At 44.2% G+C, this 14,537-nt stretch overlaps 1 pseudogene across 1 annotated transcript; it reads left to right on the top strand.

The window, feature by feature from the left end:
* Positions 1 to 8,096: 8,096 nt before the first annotated feature.
* Positions 8,097 to 13,150, top strand: LOC311133306 (annotated as a pseudogene). The gene is made up of 6 exons: positions 8,097 to 8,218; positions 10,879 to 11,081; positions 11,300 to 11,504; positions 12,248 to 12,419; positions 12,591 to 12,832; positions 12,960 to 13,150. The product of its transcript is annotated as an uncharacterized misc_RNA (transcript).
* The last annotated feature ends 1,387 nt before the right edge of the window (positions 13,151 to 14,537 follow it).

The following is a 14,537-nucleotide window of genomic DNA, read 5'->3' as shown; positions in this document are numbered from 1 at the left end:
CCACCTTGGCTGTAGTTGATTCAAGATGGCAGTTTTGGGATATTTAGTTCCCTTAGACACTTAACTCACATATTTTAGCAGTTACTGTTAGCATTCTCAGCAACATTAAATTATCATACTCTATATTTAGACCAGTCGCACACTGGTCGATCTTCAAGGCATTCCTAGTCGATCACCAAACATCTTCAAGGCATTCCTAGTCGATCACCAAACATTTCGTTTTTTATTCGTGTTGCACTGTAGGTGCACTTGATTCAGAAGCCCTGCGCACCGGGTAAACAAAGCGTTCCCATTTTGAACCATTTCATTTGTCTGAAAATACAAACTACTGTGCTGGCAATCGGATAGCTCAAATCACCTGCCTACAGAGCTTCCACGACCCCGGCCACAGCAAAGATTGATATTAGCCTACGTAAGATTTAATAACTTTTAAAACCATGACCACAGAGAGACTGTCAAAGAATACCGCAATTAGCTGCTGTTTTTATGAGTGAGTTCATGATAAACTTTTTATTCAGCACTGTCAACACGTTTTATTCAACACTATTACAAAACATAAAACGCGCTTGAGTAGCCTAGCCAGGTGTATCGATAGCCCGGCATTTGTATTATTATTAGCAGCTCGTCATGTCAATTTTAATATGAGGAATATTTCACTTTCTCTGGTCATAGGAACAACATGAATGTGTGCATGGCAGATGCGGTGCGACTCGAGTTTCGCCATCGGGTGGAAAACAGTTGCCGCGTTCAAAATAATTGGGGACTCGGAAATCTCTGACTTCCGACCTCAATGCGTTCACGGCAACTTGGAACTCGAATAAAAACGAGCTCAAACTGGGATTTTTTTTGTTGAACGGTTATCCAACTCGGAATTCCAACTCGGGAACTCGGGCCTCTTTCTAGAGCTCCAACACTCCGACTTGAAGATCACTGACGTTATGATTTGACATCGTTTTTTTTTTCAGAGTTCCCAGTTGTCCCAGCACCATTAACATCAGATGCAGCTACAATCAGTCCAGTAAAATAAAAAAGCAAATTATTTAAATGTAGCTCAGCAGTGCCTCTCAAGTGCTACACCAACTGATCTATTTTGTTATCAAAGCTTGAGTTTGGAAATAGCCTGTAATATGGTCTGAGAAGAACAATATTGTCAGGCCAGGCCTATAGACAATATGCTGTGATAATGTATTAGGCCTACTGCCCAACCTCTCTCCTACATAACTGTTTTTATTAGGTCAATGTTACATTTTTAAAGTCATGCTGAAAAAATAATCTGAGCGGTAGATCTCGGCTGAGGAAGTGATCTTGACTCAGAAAAGGTTGGTGACCACTGATTTAGACTAATTAAACAAACTGTTGTAGTTTTTGTTTCTTCATCAAATATTTGGCAGCAATCAAATAAATATATATTTTTGTTTTCAAATAACTTGCATATGTTAAAATACTTTAAAATATGATTTGTTTTTCTGAAACCTGTATTTGAATATCAAAGGAAATAATTGCTTTTTCGTTTATTTAACTAATAATTGGCTATATTCGACTACCTTGAGTATTTTTAAAGTAGGTATTTTCAAATAAACTACAAAATACAACTATTTTCTGCCCAGGTCTGACACACACACACACACACACACACACACACACACACACACACACACACACACACACACACACACACACACACACACACACACACACACACACACAGTATGTGTGTTATATTGCTCATTCTGATATGTGGGGGGTGATTATGTGTGTATTATTATCGTATTGCTGAATTGTTAGAGCTAGAAACATAAGCATTTCGCTGCACCTGCGATAACATCTGCAAAACTGTGTACACGACCAATAAACTTTGACACACACGATCATTCCTCCCTCCCTCCTGTCATCTGGTGACCTCAGCTGTGACATAATGCCTGTTACATGACTCTCTTTATTTCTCTGCTTTTTCTCGCTCTCTTTCTCCTTCTATCTCCATTTCCATCTCTCATGTATCTATTCTGTATTGTAACCCTCTCTCTCTGATGGATAGAGTGCATTCGGAAAGTATTCAGACCCCTTGACTTTTTCCACATTTTGTTACGTTACAGCCTTATTCTAAAATTGATTAAATAAGACATTTCCCTCATTAATCTACACACAATACCCCATAATGACAAATCGAAAACAGGTTTTTCGAAATGTTTGCAAATTTATAACAAATAAAAAACAGAAATACCTTATTTACATAAGTATTCAGACCCATTTACATTTACATTTTAGTCATTTAGCAGACGCTCTTATCCAGAGCGACTTACAGGAGCAGACCTTTGCTATGATGCTCGAAATTGAGCTCAGGTGGATCATGTTTCCATTGATCATCCTTGAGATGATTCTACAACTTGATTGGAGTCCACCTTCGGTAAATTCAATTGATTGGACATGATTTGGAAAGGCACACACCTGTCTATATAAGGTCGCACAGTTGACAGCGCGTGTCAGAGCAAAAACCAAGCCATGAGGTCGAAGGAATTGTCCGTAGAACTCCGAGACAGGATTGTGTCGAGGCACAGATCTGGGGAAGGGTACCAAAACATTTCTGCAGCATTGAAGGTCCCCTAGAACACAGTGGCCTCCATCATTCCATCATTCTTAAATGGAAGAAGTTTGGAAACACCAAGACTCTTCCTAGAGCTGGCCTCCTGGCCAAACTGAGCAATCAGGGGAGAAGGGCCTTGGACAGGGAGGTGACCAAGAACCCGATGGTCACTCTGACAGAGCTCCAGAGTTCCTCTGTGGAGATGGGAGAACCTTCCAGAAGGACAACCATCTCTGCGGTACTCCACCAATTAGGACTTTATGGTAGACTGGCCAGACGGAAGCCACTCCTCAGTAAAAGGCACATGACAGCCCGCTTCGAGTTTGCCAAAAGGCACCTAAAGGACTTTCAGACCATGAGAAACAAGATTCTCTGGTCTGATGAAACCAAGATTGAACTCTTTGGCCTGAATGCCAAGTGTCACGTCTGGAGGAAACCTGGCACCATCCCTACGGTAAAGCATGGTGGTGGCAGCATCATGCTTTGGGGATGTCTTTCAGCGGCAGGAACTGGGAGAGTAGTCAGGATAGAGGGAAAGATTAACGGAGCAAAGTGCAGAGAGATCCTTGATGAAAACCCACTCCAGAGCATTCAGGACCTCATACTGGGGCGAAGGTTCACCTTCCAATAGGACAACGACCCTAAGCACACAGCCAAGACAATGCAGGAGTGGCTTCGGGACAAGTCTCTGAATGTCCTTGAGTGGCCCAGCCAGAGCCCAGACTTGAACCCGATCTAACATCTCTGGAGAGACCTGAAAATAGCTGTGCAGCAACGCTCCCCATCCAACCTGACAGAGCTTGAGAGGATCTGCAGAGAAGAATGGGAGAAACTCCCCAAATACAGGTGTGCCAAGCTTGTAAGGTCATACCCAAGATGACTCGAGGCTGTAATCTCTGCCAAAGGTGCTTCATCAAAGTACTGAGTAAAGGGTCTGAATACTTATGTAAATGTCATATTTAAGTTTTTTATTTGTAACATATTTTCACAAATGTTTTCTTTGTCATTATGGGGTATTGTGTGTTGATTATGGGGTATTGTGTGTTATTTTAGTATAAGGCTGTAATGTAACAAAATGTGGAAAAAGTAAAGGGGTCTGAATACTTTCCGAATGCACTGTATATTTGTATTAAAATATGAATATCATACAGTGGACACCTAAGCCTGTAGGCCTTTGCATGCAATACCCTGATACATTTAGTGCTCAAATCTCAGACAGTTGAACCGTGAGTTGGACATTTATTGTTTTAGGAAAGTAGCCAACAAAAAAAAAGAAAAAGGCTATGAAGATTTGCATATGCTACACATCGAAACACAAAGAATAGTGTTTTTGTAATTTGTTATAGTCTGTTTTTAAGGACACGTACACTACCGTTCAAAAGTTTGGGGTCACTTAGAAATGTCCTTGTTTTCAAAAGAAAAGCATTTTTTTTGTCCATTAAAATAACATCAAATTGATCAGAAATACAGTGTAGACGTTGTTGATGTTGTAAATGGCTATTGTAGCTGGAAACGGCTGATTTTTTATGAAATATCTACATAGGCGTACAGAGACCCATTATCAGCAACCATCAGTCCTGTGTTCCAATGGCACGTTGTGTTTGCTAATCCAAGTTTATCATTTAAAAGGCTAATTGATCATTAGAAAACCCTTTTGCAATTATGTTAGCACAGGTACTTTGGTGGTGGTAAAGTGGGAGATTTGTACAGGGTAAAAGGGATCTTGAAGAAGGAAGGCTATCACTCCATTTTGCAACGCCATGCCATACCCTGTGGACGGTGCTTGATTGGAGCCAATTTCGTCCTACAACAGGAAAATGACCCAAAGCACAGCTCCAAACTATGCAATAACTATTTAGGGAAGGAGCAGTCAGCTGGTATTCTGTCTGATGGAGTGGCCAGCACAGTCACCGGATCTCAACCCTATTTAGCTGTAGTGGGAGCTGCTTGACCGTATGGTACGTAAGAAGTGCCCATCAAGCCAATCCAACTTGTGGGAGGTGCTTCAGGAAGCATGGGGTGAAATCTCTTCAGATTACCTCAACAAACTGACAACTAGAATGCCAAAGGTCTGCAAGGCTGTAATTGCTGCAAATGGAGGATTCTTTGACGAAAGCAAAGTTTGAAGGACACAATTATTATTTCATTTTAAAATCATTATTTCTAACCTTGTCAATGACTTCATTTCCTATTCATATTGCTATATTTCCTATTCAAACTCATTTTATGTACAGTGGGGAAAGAAAATATTTAGTCAGCCACCAATTGTGCAAGTTCTCCCACTTAAAAAGATGAGAGAGGCCTGTAATTTCCATCATAGGTACACGTCAACTATGACAGACAAAATGAGGGAAAAAAATCCAGAAAATCACATTGTAGGCTTTTTAATGAATTTATTTGCAAATTATGGTGGAAAATAAGTATTTGGTCAATAACAAAAGTTTCTCAATACTTTGTTATATACCCTTTGTTGGCAATGACACAGGTCAAACGTTTTCTGTAAGTCTTCACAAGGTTTTCACACACTGTTGCTGGTATTTTGGCCCATTCCTCCATGCAGATCTCCTCTAGAGCAGTGATGTTTTGGGGCTGTCGCTGGGCAACACGGACTTTCAACTCCCTCCAAAGATTTTCTATGGGGTTGAGATCTGGAGACTGGCTAGGCCACTCCAGGACCTTGAAATACTTCTTACGAAGCCACTCCTTCATTGACCGGGCGGTGTGTTTGGGATCATTGTCATGCTGAAAGACCCAGCCACGTTTCATCTTCAATGCCCTTGCTGATGGAAGGAGGTTTTCACTCAAAATCTCACGATACATGGCCCCATTCATTCTTTCCTTTACACGGATCAGTCGTCCTGGTCCCTTTGCAGAAAAACAGCCCCAAAGCATGATGTTTCCACCCCCATGCTTCACAGTAGGTATGGTGTTCTTTGGATGCAACTCAGCATTCTTTGTCCTCCAAACACGACGAGTTGAGTTTTTACCAAAAAGTTATATTTTGGTTTCATCTGACCATATGACATTCTCCCAATCCTCTTCTGGATCATCCAAACTTCAGACGGGCCTGGACATGTACTGGCTTAAGCAGGGGGACACGTCTGGCACTGCAGGATTTGAGTCCCTGGCGGCGTAGTGTGTTACTGATGGTAGGCTTTGTTACTTTGGTCCCAGCTCTCTGCAGGTCATTCACTAGGTCCCCCCGTGTGGTTCTGGGATTTTTGCTCACCGTTCTTGTGATAATTTTGACCCCACGGGGTGAGATCTTGCGTGGAGCCCCAGATCGAGGGAGATTATCAGTGGTCTTGTATGTAGATTCAGTCTTCCCAGCCTGGTGCAGGTCTACAATTTTGTTTCTGGTGTCCTTTGACAGCTCTTTGGTCTTGGCCATAGTGGAGTTTGGAGTGTGACTGTTTGAGGTTGTGGACAGGTGTCTTTTATACTGATAACAAGTTCAAACAGGTGCCATTAATACAGGTAACGAGTGGAGGACAGAGGAGCCTCTTAAAGAAGAAGTTACAGGTCTGTGAGAGCCAGAAATCTTGCTTGTTTGTAGGTGACCAAATACTTATTTTCCACCATAATTTGCAAATAAATTCATAAAAAATCCTACAATGTGATTTTCTGGATTTGTTTTCCTCAATTTGTCTGTCATAGTTGACATGTACCTACAATGAAAATTACAGGCCTCTCTCGTCTTTTTAAGTGGGAGAACTTGCACAATTGGTGGCTGACTAAATACTTTTTTTCCCCACTGTATGTTTTCATGGAAAACAAGGACATTTCTAAGTGACCCTAAACTTTTGAACGGTAGTGTAAATATAGCTCATTTGGCCAACATCCCACGTGTATTGATGGCGCTGGCTTCGCCAGGTTGGATCTGAATGCATATGGATGTCCATTACATTTCTCAAATGTCCGGTAAATTAAAACCTTCCCTGTCATGTTGTCCGGAGCCAAATTTTCCTAAAGGAAACTCTGAAATGGCATATTGTTTTTATGAAGATTTTTGAATTTTCAAATGAAAATCTGTCGTCAATTGGATGGAAACCTAGCTATAGACACCCTAAAGACGTTGGCAAGTGCGCTAGTCCAGTGTCACTTTGATTATGCCTGCGCATCATGGTTCACCAGCAGCCCCAAACATATAAAGAATAAGCTACCAGCCAAACAAGATTTGTACTTAAACTCCCCCCTCATACTCATCTGGAGGTTGAGCTTTTTTTCATCTCTATCTCTGTAATGTGTCTGTATCTATGTCATTGGGACCACAATGGAAATAAGTCTCTGACTTTATTGTGCATTCCCGGTCACTTAATTTTTTAAAAATATATATATACGTAGTTGTTTTTACTGACAAATAAAATTAATCAATCAATCAATTGAATGACATTCGTAGATTATCAAGCCTTCGATACTGGGTAAGCCTACAAGGTAGTGAGGGATGTTTTTTCTGTTTGTTGAGATTGACATTTATTGTGGTGTTGAGAACGCTAACCATGATATGGAAGTGCCCGAAGTCGGTATGCTTTGTTTATTGGTTGTGTTGTGCATCGGCACAGAAACCTGTTGGTGGAAAATTTGTTACATCTATTTTATATAATTATAAATATGGCATCAAAATTTAGAAAATCAGATTTCCCCCTAGCTGATCATTGTCTGCAACTGGCTCTGATCATAGTGTAATGAAACAGGCAGGGAGAGTGAGCTCATCTGTGGTGGTCGGTGAACCTTCTGGCCCGTAGCCCTGCGTGGCATCGACTGTGCTACAAAAGCAAGCTGAAGTGGCAAAGTCGATATCCACGTTTAAAAACACAGGGTCACTACAGTTATTGTTATTTGTTGTTGTAAACATTATTTTGAGTTAATTCTATGGGGGGGTGGTGTTTAATTTATTTTACAGTACAAGGGGAGGGTCATTTGAAAATATTTGTAACTTTGAGGAGGGGGGTGCATCTTTTTTTATGACACCTTGTGTTGGACCAGCCCCTCCCCCCAGTACATTCAATCTGTCCCTGAGATCTGCCTAATTCTCACATAAAACCCTTTTTGTGTACCTAATTCTCACTTTTTGTGTTTAATAGGCTAAATCACACATTCTGTTATCATCTGACTACAGAGTGATCTGTTCTTGTAATTTGTAGTCTATAACATTTCAGATTCAGATATTAGATTTTTTCACAAAGTAATTTGGAAGTAGTGAAAACAAATCCTAAGAAACTTTAGTTAAGTAAACTGTAGGGTACCTTTAGTGTAGCTTAACTTCTTCCAGTGTGAAGTAATTGGTAGCTTGGTAAACTATTTTCAGAGTAGCTTCCTCAACATTGTTTATTAACGGTCAACATCTCAGCATCAATACAGGCGTGCTGGTCACTGCAGTAGCATGGTTGGAACGAGTGTTGCACACATTAGTGTCCCCACTGTAACACATAACAATACTATTGTTACACTGATTATTGTTACTCCCCAACTCTGGTAGTTGAGTCAGTCAGAATGGTGCTACTGTGTAGGGAGAATGTCAAAGGGAGAGCAGCAAGTCCTGGTAGCTATTAAAGAACTTGAGTCGATCCTGGAGTCCTGCAAGATTGAACTGACACCACTAAATGAGGTCTGGCCTAATCTCTACATCGGAAATATGTACGTTTGTGTGTGTTTATTTTTACACATTCCCTTACCCCTACCACTGGGTTGGATGGGTTTTGGATGGGTTTTTAGAAATACGGTAATAGTGATAATACTTGCCCTCTGATAGACTAGATTAAATCCTTTTGGTTGTAAAGAAGTATGAGTAAGAGATAAAAGGTAGAGGGTAGGGGTCAGGGGTCAGGGGCGGGAGGTTAGGTTCCTATAGTGGACTCTATTGCCCTATTGAACACTACCGAATATGGAATTACTGAACATTGCGCTTTAAAACTACAGCATTAATTTATTGCCTAAATGTTGTCCATATTATTCCAGGCTGTTCACTGATTATTCAGTTCTCTGCAGGTTATTTCTGTTCAAACAATTGTGCAATCTCACATTTCACATTTCTCCCCCCATCTCTGTTATCCTCTGTCTTTGTCACAATCGTCAAACACAGTGGACCAAGGCGCAGCGTGATATGCGAACATACTTTTATTTATATTCACCCACACGAACAAAACAACAAACGATACGTGAAGTCCTTGGTTTACAACACAAAACAAGATCCCACAAAACACTGTGGAAAACAGGCTGCCTAAGTATGGTTCCCAATCAGAGACAACAAGCAACAGCTGACACTCGTTGCCTCTGATTGAGAACCACCCCGGCCAACACAGAAACACATGAGCTAGATAAAGAACCTAGAACACAAACACATATAAACTACACACCCTGGCTCAACATAACAGAGTCCCAGAGCCAGGGTGTGACAGTACCCCCCCCCCAAAGGCGCGGACTGCGACCGCGCCAAACATAAACCGAACAGGGGAGGGCCGGGTGGGCATTCCTCCTCGGAGACTGTTCCGGCTCCGGGCTTGACCACCACCCTCCAACAATCCCCCCGTAGCGCCCCTGGTCCGGTCTGGCCCCGCTGGCTGGAGCTGGACTGGACATCGGTGGAGCGGATTGCTTAGGCTCCGACGTGGAGCAGCTGACCGGTACCTGACCAGGCACCGGTGACCCAGGCACGGGCTGTGCCGGACTGACGACGCGCACCACAGGCTTGGTGCGGAGAGCAGGAACGGGCCGGACCAGGCTGACGACGCGCACCCCTGGCTTGGTGCGGGGAGCAGGAACGGGCCAGACCGGGCTGACGATGCGCACCACAGGCTTGGTGCGGGGAGCAGGACTGAGCCGGACCGGGCTGTCGACGCGCACCCCTGGCTTGGTGCGGGGAGCAGGAACGGGCCGGACCGGGCTGACGATGCGCACCACAGGCTTGGTGCGGGGAGCAGGACTGAGGCGGACCGGGCTGACGACGCACACCACAGGCTTGGTGCGGGGAGCAGGACTGAGCCGGACCGGGCTGGCGACGCGCACCATTGGCTTGGTGCGGGGAGCAGGAACAGGCCGGACCGGGCTGGCGCCACACACCATAGGCTTGGTGCGGGGAGCAGGAACGGGCCGGACCAGGCTGACGACGCGCACCCCTGGCTTGGTGCGGGGAGCAGGAACGGGCCGGACCGGGCTGACGATGCGCACCACAGGCTTGGTGCGGGGGGCAGGAACAGGCCGGACCGGGCTGGCGACGCGCATCACAGGCTTGGTGCGAGGGACAGGAACAGGCCGGACCGCACTGGGAACACACACCACTGGCCTTACCCGGGGATCAGGAACGGGCCGGACCGGACTGGCAACACACCTCAGTACCTCTCGCCGTGCCTCTACATTTTCCTTCCCTCTACTCGCCAATGGCTCCCGTAACCCGGTGGCCTTCTCTCCTCGTCCACTAACTCGCCCCTTATCTGCCTCCAGCAGCCCCATCGTCCACGGTGTGAGCCCCCCCCTAAAAATGTCTTGGGCTTGTCTCTCCCCCGTGGATATGGCCTCCATGGCTCTCGCCAGACTCTCCATCCTCTGCTCCCAAGTCCAACCTATCTCCTCCTCACGCTGCTTGACCCAGTCGAGGTGGACATCCGCTAAAGTTACCTCCGGCATGTACTCCTGGACACGCTGCTTGGTCCAGTATTGGTGGGATCTTCTGTCACGATCGTCAAACACAGTGGACCAAGGCGCAGCGTGATATGCGAACATACTTTTATTTATATTCACCCACACGAACAAAACAACAAACGATACGTGAAGTCCTTGGTTTACAACACGGAACAAGATCCCACAAAACACTGTGGAAAACAGGCTGCCTAAGTATGGTTCCCAATCAGAGACAACAAGCAACAGCTGACACTCGTTGCCTCTGATTGAGAACCACCCCGGCCAACACAGAAACACATGAGCTAGATAAAGAACCTAGAACACAAACACATATAAACTACACACCCTGGCTCAACATAACAGAGTCCCAGAGCCAGGGCGTGACAGTCTTTCCCTTATGGCCATAGGCCAGAACAGAGTAGGGCTGGGACGATACCAGTATCGCGATACTCGTTGATATCGTGGCAAGGAAACGAAACACGAAGCAGATTTAACTTCTTTAGGAAAACAGCCCTAATGTTGGAAAAAAATATAATTATGTTGTCATCCAGAGTCACGTTTATTTATTTTCCAAGCTATAGCACACAATATTTTGCATACAGCAGGTTTTTAAAGGACCAAATAGTGAATTCTGCTTTGTGTTTTCATTTTTGCCATGGAAAAAAGGTGCGCTAGAACAGAGGTGCATTAAAGAAGCTTGGTATCACACACGTCCTGAACGCAGCTCACTCCAAGCAGGGCAGCTTTGGTGACCAGGATTACTATGAAAACACCTGTGTACTATGGCTTCCCTGCAGAAGACCTTTCCCATTTTGACCTCAGCCAGTACTTTAAAGCTGCAGCTGACTTCATACATAAGGCCCTGAAGACTAAAGATGGTAAGGGCAGTTTAATGCATGTGTTGACTGTATGTGTTTGTATTTACTGTATATGTTTACTTTGTTTATGTACTGTATGTGTTTATGTACTGTGTTTACATTACTGAATATGTTTACTTCTTTACGGTTTATTTAAGACTGTCCTTGGAGACAGTTGAGTTCCTTCATCAAACTCTGCCTTTCCCTTCATTCCCTCCCTCTCTCTCTATCCTCTCCAGGGTAGGTGTTGGTGCATTGCATCATGGGTATAAGTTGTTCGGCCACGCTGGTGCTGGCGTTCCACACTGGTGTTGTTGTCTCCTGCTCCGCAACACGCTCAAACATGTGAGCCAACGACGAGCCATCTACTCCAACAGACACTTCCTGTCACTACTGCTCACCCCTCAACACACAGCTCACACGCAAGAGAAGGACTGTCTTCTTTGACAGTCCTTCTCTCATCCCTCTCTCCTCTCATCCCTCTCTCCTCTCACCTTATCCCTCTCTCCTCTTATCCATCTATCCATCTTGCACACAATCCTTTGTAAATACTGATTGAAAATATGTAGTTGTAGGACTTTAAAATAGGCACAATCTGGTCCTAAATCACAGCATGTTATAAATACTGTACTGAATATTATCATGTCATGCAGTATTCCCTGGAGAGAATGTCAATGCTCACTGTCATGTAAAATCTAAAATATTAAAAGAATTTGAACTTTTCAACATTCCTGTGCTAGCCAGTGGAGATAGTTGAGCCTGCTGTGAGTTGTGCAGCTGAGCATTGTCTCCTGGGAACCTATCAGTTGAAACATTAATAATAAGATTACACAATTAAAAAGGTGATTGTTTTTTCAGATTGGTGTCTATTATATTACTTTCAGACGTCTACTACCACTATATTAGGAACTATAAATCCTCTACATTATGAATAGTGTTAGCTGTCCAGTAAATTCTGGAGGATGCTTTCGTCACTGGTGAGGAGGTATAGAATTACTGAAGGTTAAAAATGGAAACAAACTGCAGGTGTGTGTGTGTGTGTGTGTGCGTGTGTGTGTGTGTGTGAAGAGGAGCAGACACGGCAAAAGGAGGGACTGTGCTGCCTGTTAAAGGTAAGTTGACTTGGATCAGATGGGGAAGAGGTTTTGTTTGAGATTGTTGACCTGACCAGACTGTTTTCTGCTCTGCTTAGGTTTAGCTGTCACTGTAACACACACCTCCTCTCCAGACTGTGTCAGTATGTCTCTAAAGGAGCGGTGCTATGAACCTCCATCTGTCTCTAAGCTGCTGGAGTTCCTGTTAGCCGACCGACGGCCCACCAGCCACCTCAACCAAGTCTGGCCCAAACTCTACATAGGCAACCAGTAGATACACACACACACACACACACACACACACACACACACACACACACAAATCTACATGAGTGGACTTTCCTGGCTGAATTAATTAATTAATAATTTATACTAATAATTAATAATAAATATTCGTGGCTTGTGGCAGTGTTTATGTATATATTTGTCTTTGTATTTCAGGGAGACAGCTCCTGACAAGGCCATTCTGCACAGCCTGGGGATCACACATATAGTGAACGCTGCCCACGGCCCCCCAATCCCCAGCCCAGGACCCTGTTTCCATGTCGACACTGGCCCACATTTCTATAGAGACATGTCTGTGGATTATTATGGGGTGGAGGCTGAGGATGCTACAGAGTTTGTTCTGAGTCCATTGTTCTACCCTATGGCCCATTACATCAGAGCTGCCCTGGCCAAGGGAGGTGAGACACAGAGAGGTGTAGTGGGTTGGGTACAGTAAAACAGGCCTAACAGCGTATAGGAAGGTATTTTTGCGGAGTTCAGTGCTGTTTTGCAGACATAAAGTGTCTCCCTCCATGTGTCCTGTAGGGAGGGTGTTTGTTCACTGTCTGATCGGTGTGAGTCGGTCAGCGGCACTGGTTCTGGCCTTCCTGATGATCGTTGAGGGTCTGACGCTGCAGGAGGCTGTGGCTGCAGTCAGGCCACAGAGAAACATCTGCCCCAACACCGGCTTCCTCCTGCAGCTGGACCTCAGCTTGGCCAAGGAGAGGACCAGATGACAGCAGGCAGACAAACTGTAAACACACATGCAATGTCAAAAACTGTGCTTTCCAATACTTGAGCAGCACTTGATTTAGTTTGCCAGGTACAACTGAACTAATGGACTAGTCCCAAAAGTGCAAACTTCAGGCTAAATCAAGACCACCTCAAATAAAATATTTGACATGTATTTGACGGAAGTCTGACACACACACTGGTCTCTGTCCCTGCAGTGGTCAGCCCACCAAGAGAACACACTCCATCTGTCAGAGATGCGGCTGATCTTCTGGATTAATAGGCAGCATCTGAGATGAGTGAGTATGTTGTGTGTGTGTGTGTGTGTGTGTGTGTGTGTGTGTGTGTGTGTGTGTATAATTATAGTTTATAGAACAGTATGTAATATGCAGGGCTGTGGCTCGTGATAAAGCCCTGCTGTCATCTCTGGGTATCACCCACATCGTAAACTCGGTGGACGGCTGTCACCGGATCAGCACTGGCCCAGGTTACTATAGCGACCTGCCGGTGGAGTACTATGGTGTGGGGCCTCCAGATGATCCAGAGTTTAACCTTCAACCTCACTTCAACCCCACCGCAGACTTCATTAATACCGCCCTGAAGCAAGATGCACACACACACACACCCTGAAACAAAATGGTTCTGCAGGTATAATGCTCTGTGTGTTCTGAAGGCAAGGTGTTTGTCCACTGTGCCATGGGCATCCATTGTTCTGGCCCTGGGGTATCTAAAAGTCTACGAAAGCCTTTCTCTGGTGGATGCCATCATGGCCATCCATCTGAACAGATTCATTGGACCAAACTCTTGCTTCCTGTAGCAACTCATACAGCTGGATCTCCTCTGGCAGCAGAGGACACAGACAGAAACATGAATGAGAACACACACACACACACCTTGCAGTTTCATTTAAAGGGGCAATCTCTTGGTACATCCATTTTTTTTACTTTTAAATGAATGATATATACCCATTGATTCTTAAATATCTCATGAGGTTAGTTCAACTGTCGTACCCCATCATATTCCAAAAGATAAACTTGTTTTACTCCCTTGATTGTAAACAAAAACGGTGTAGCCTCAAAACATGGTTAAAACTTTAATTTTGATATCATGGATGGTCAGTGGTTACATTTCTCAAGCTCTCAACTGCAGATTGAACCTTCCGTAGGTGAAATATATTCTCATTTTGTGAATTATCCGCTCCAGTGACGTTGTTTTTGATAGCTTTACAGCAAGGTAGACAATGAGAAAAAACATATTTTAATTATTTGTAGTGACTGAATTACAATGTTACATTCTAAATAACTGACATTAGTGTCACCAGAGGTTAGTTTAACCTCAGTAATACAGAGGGGGGAAAACAGTTTCCTAGATGCCACCACCACTTCAGACTTC

The sequence above is a fragment of the Coregonus lavaretus genome, assembly GCF_964263955.1.
Source record: "Coregonus lavaretus genome assembly, chromosome: 1".
Lineage (NCBI taxonomy): Eukaryota > Metazoa > Chordata > Actinopteri > Salmoniformes > Salmonidae > Coregonus > Coregonus lavaretus.
Note: the sequence above shows the minus strand (reverse complement) of the source record. Positions and strands in the feature narration are given on the sequence as shown.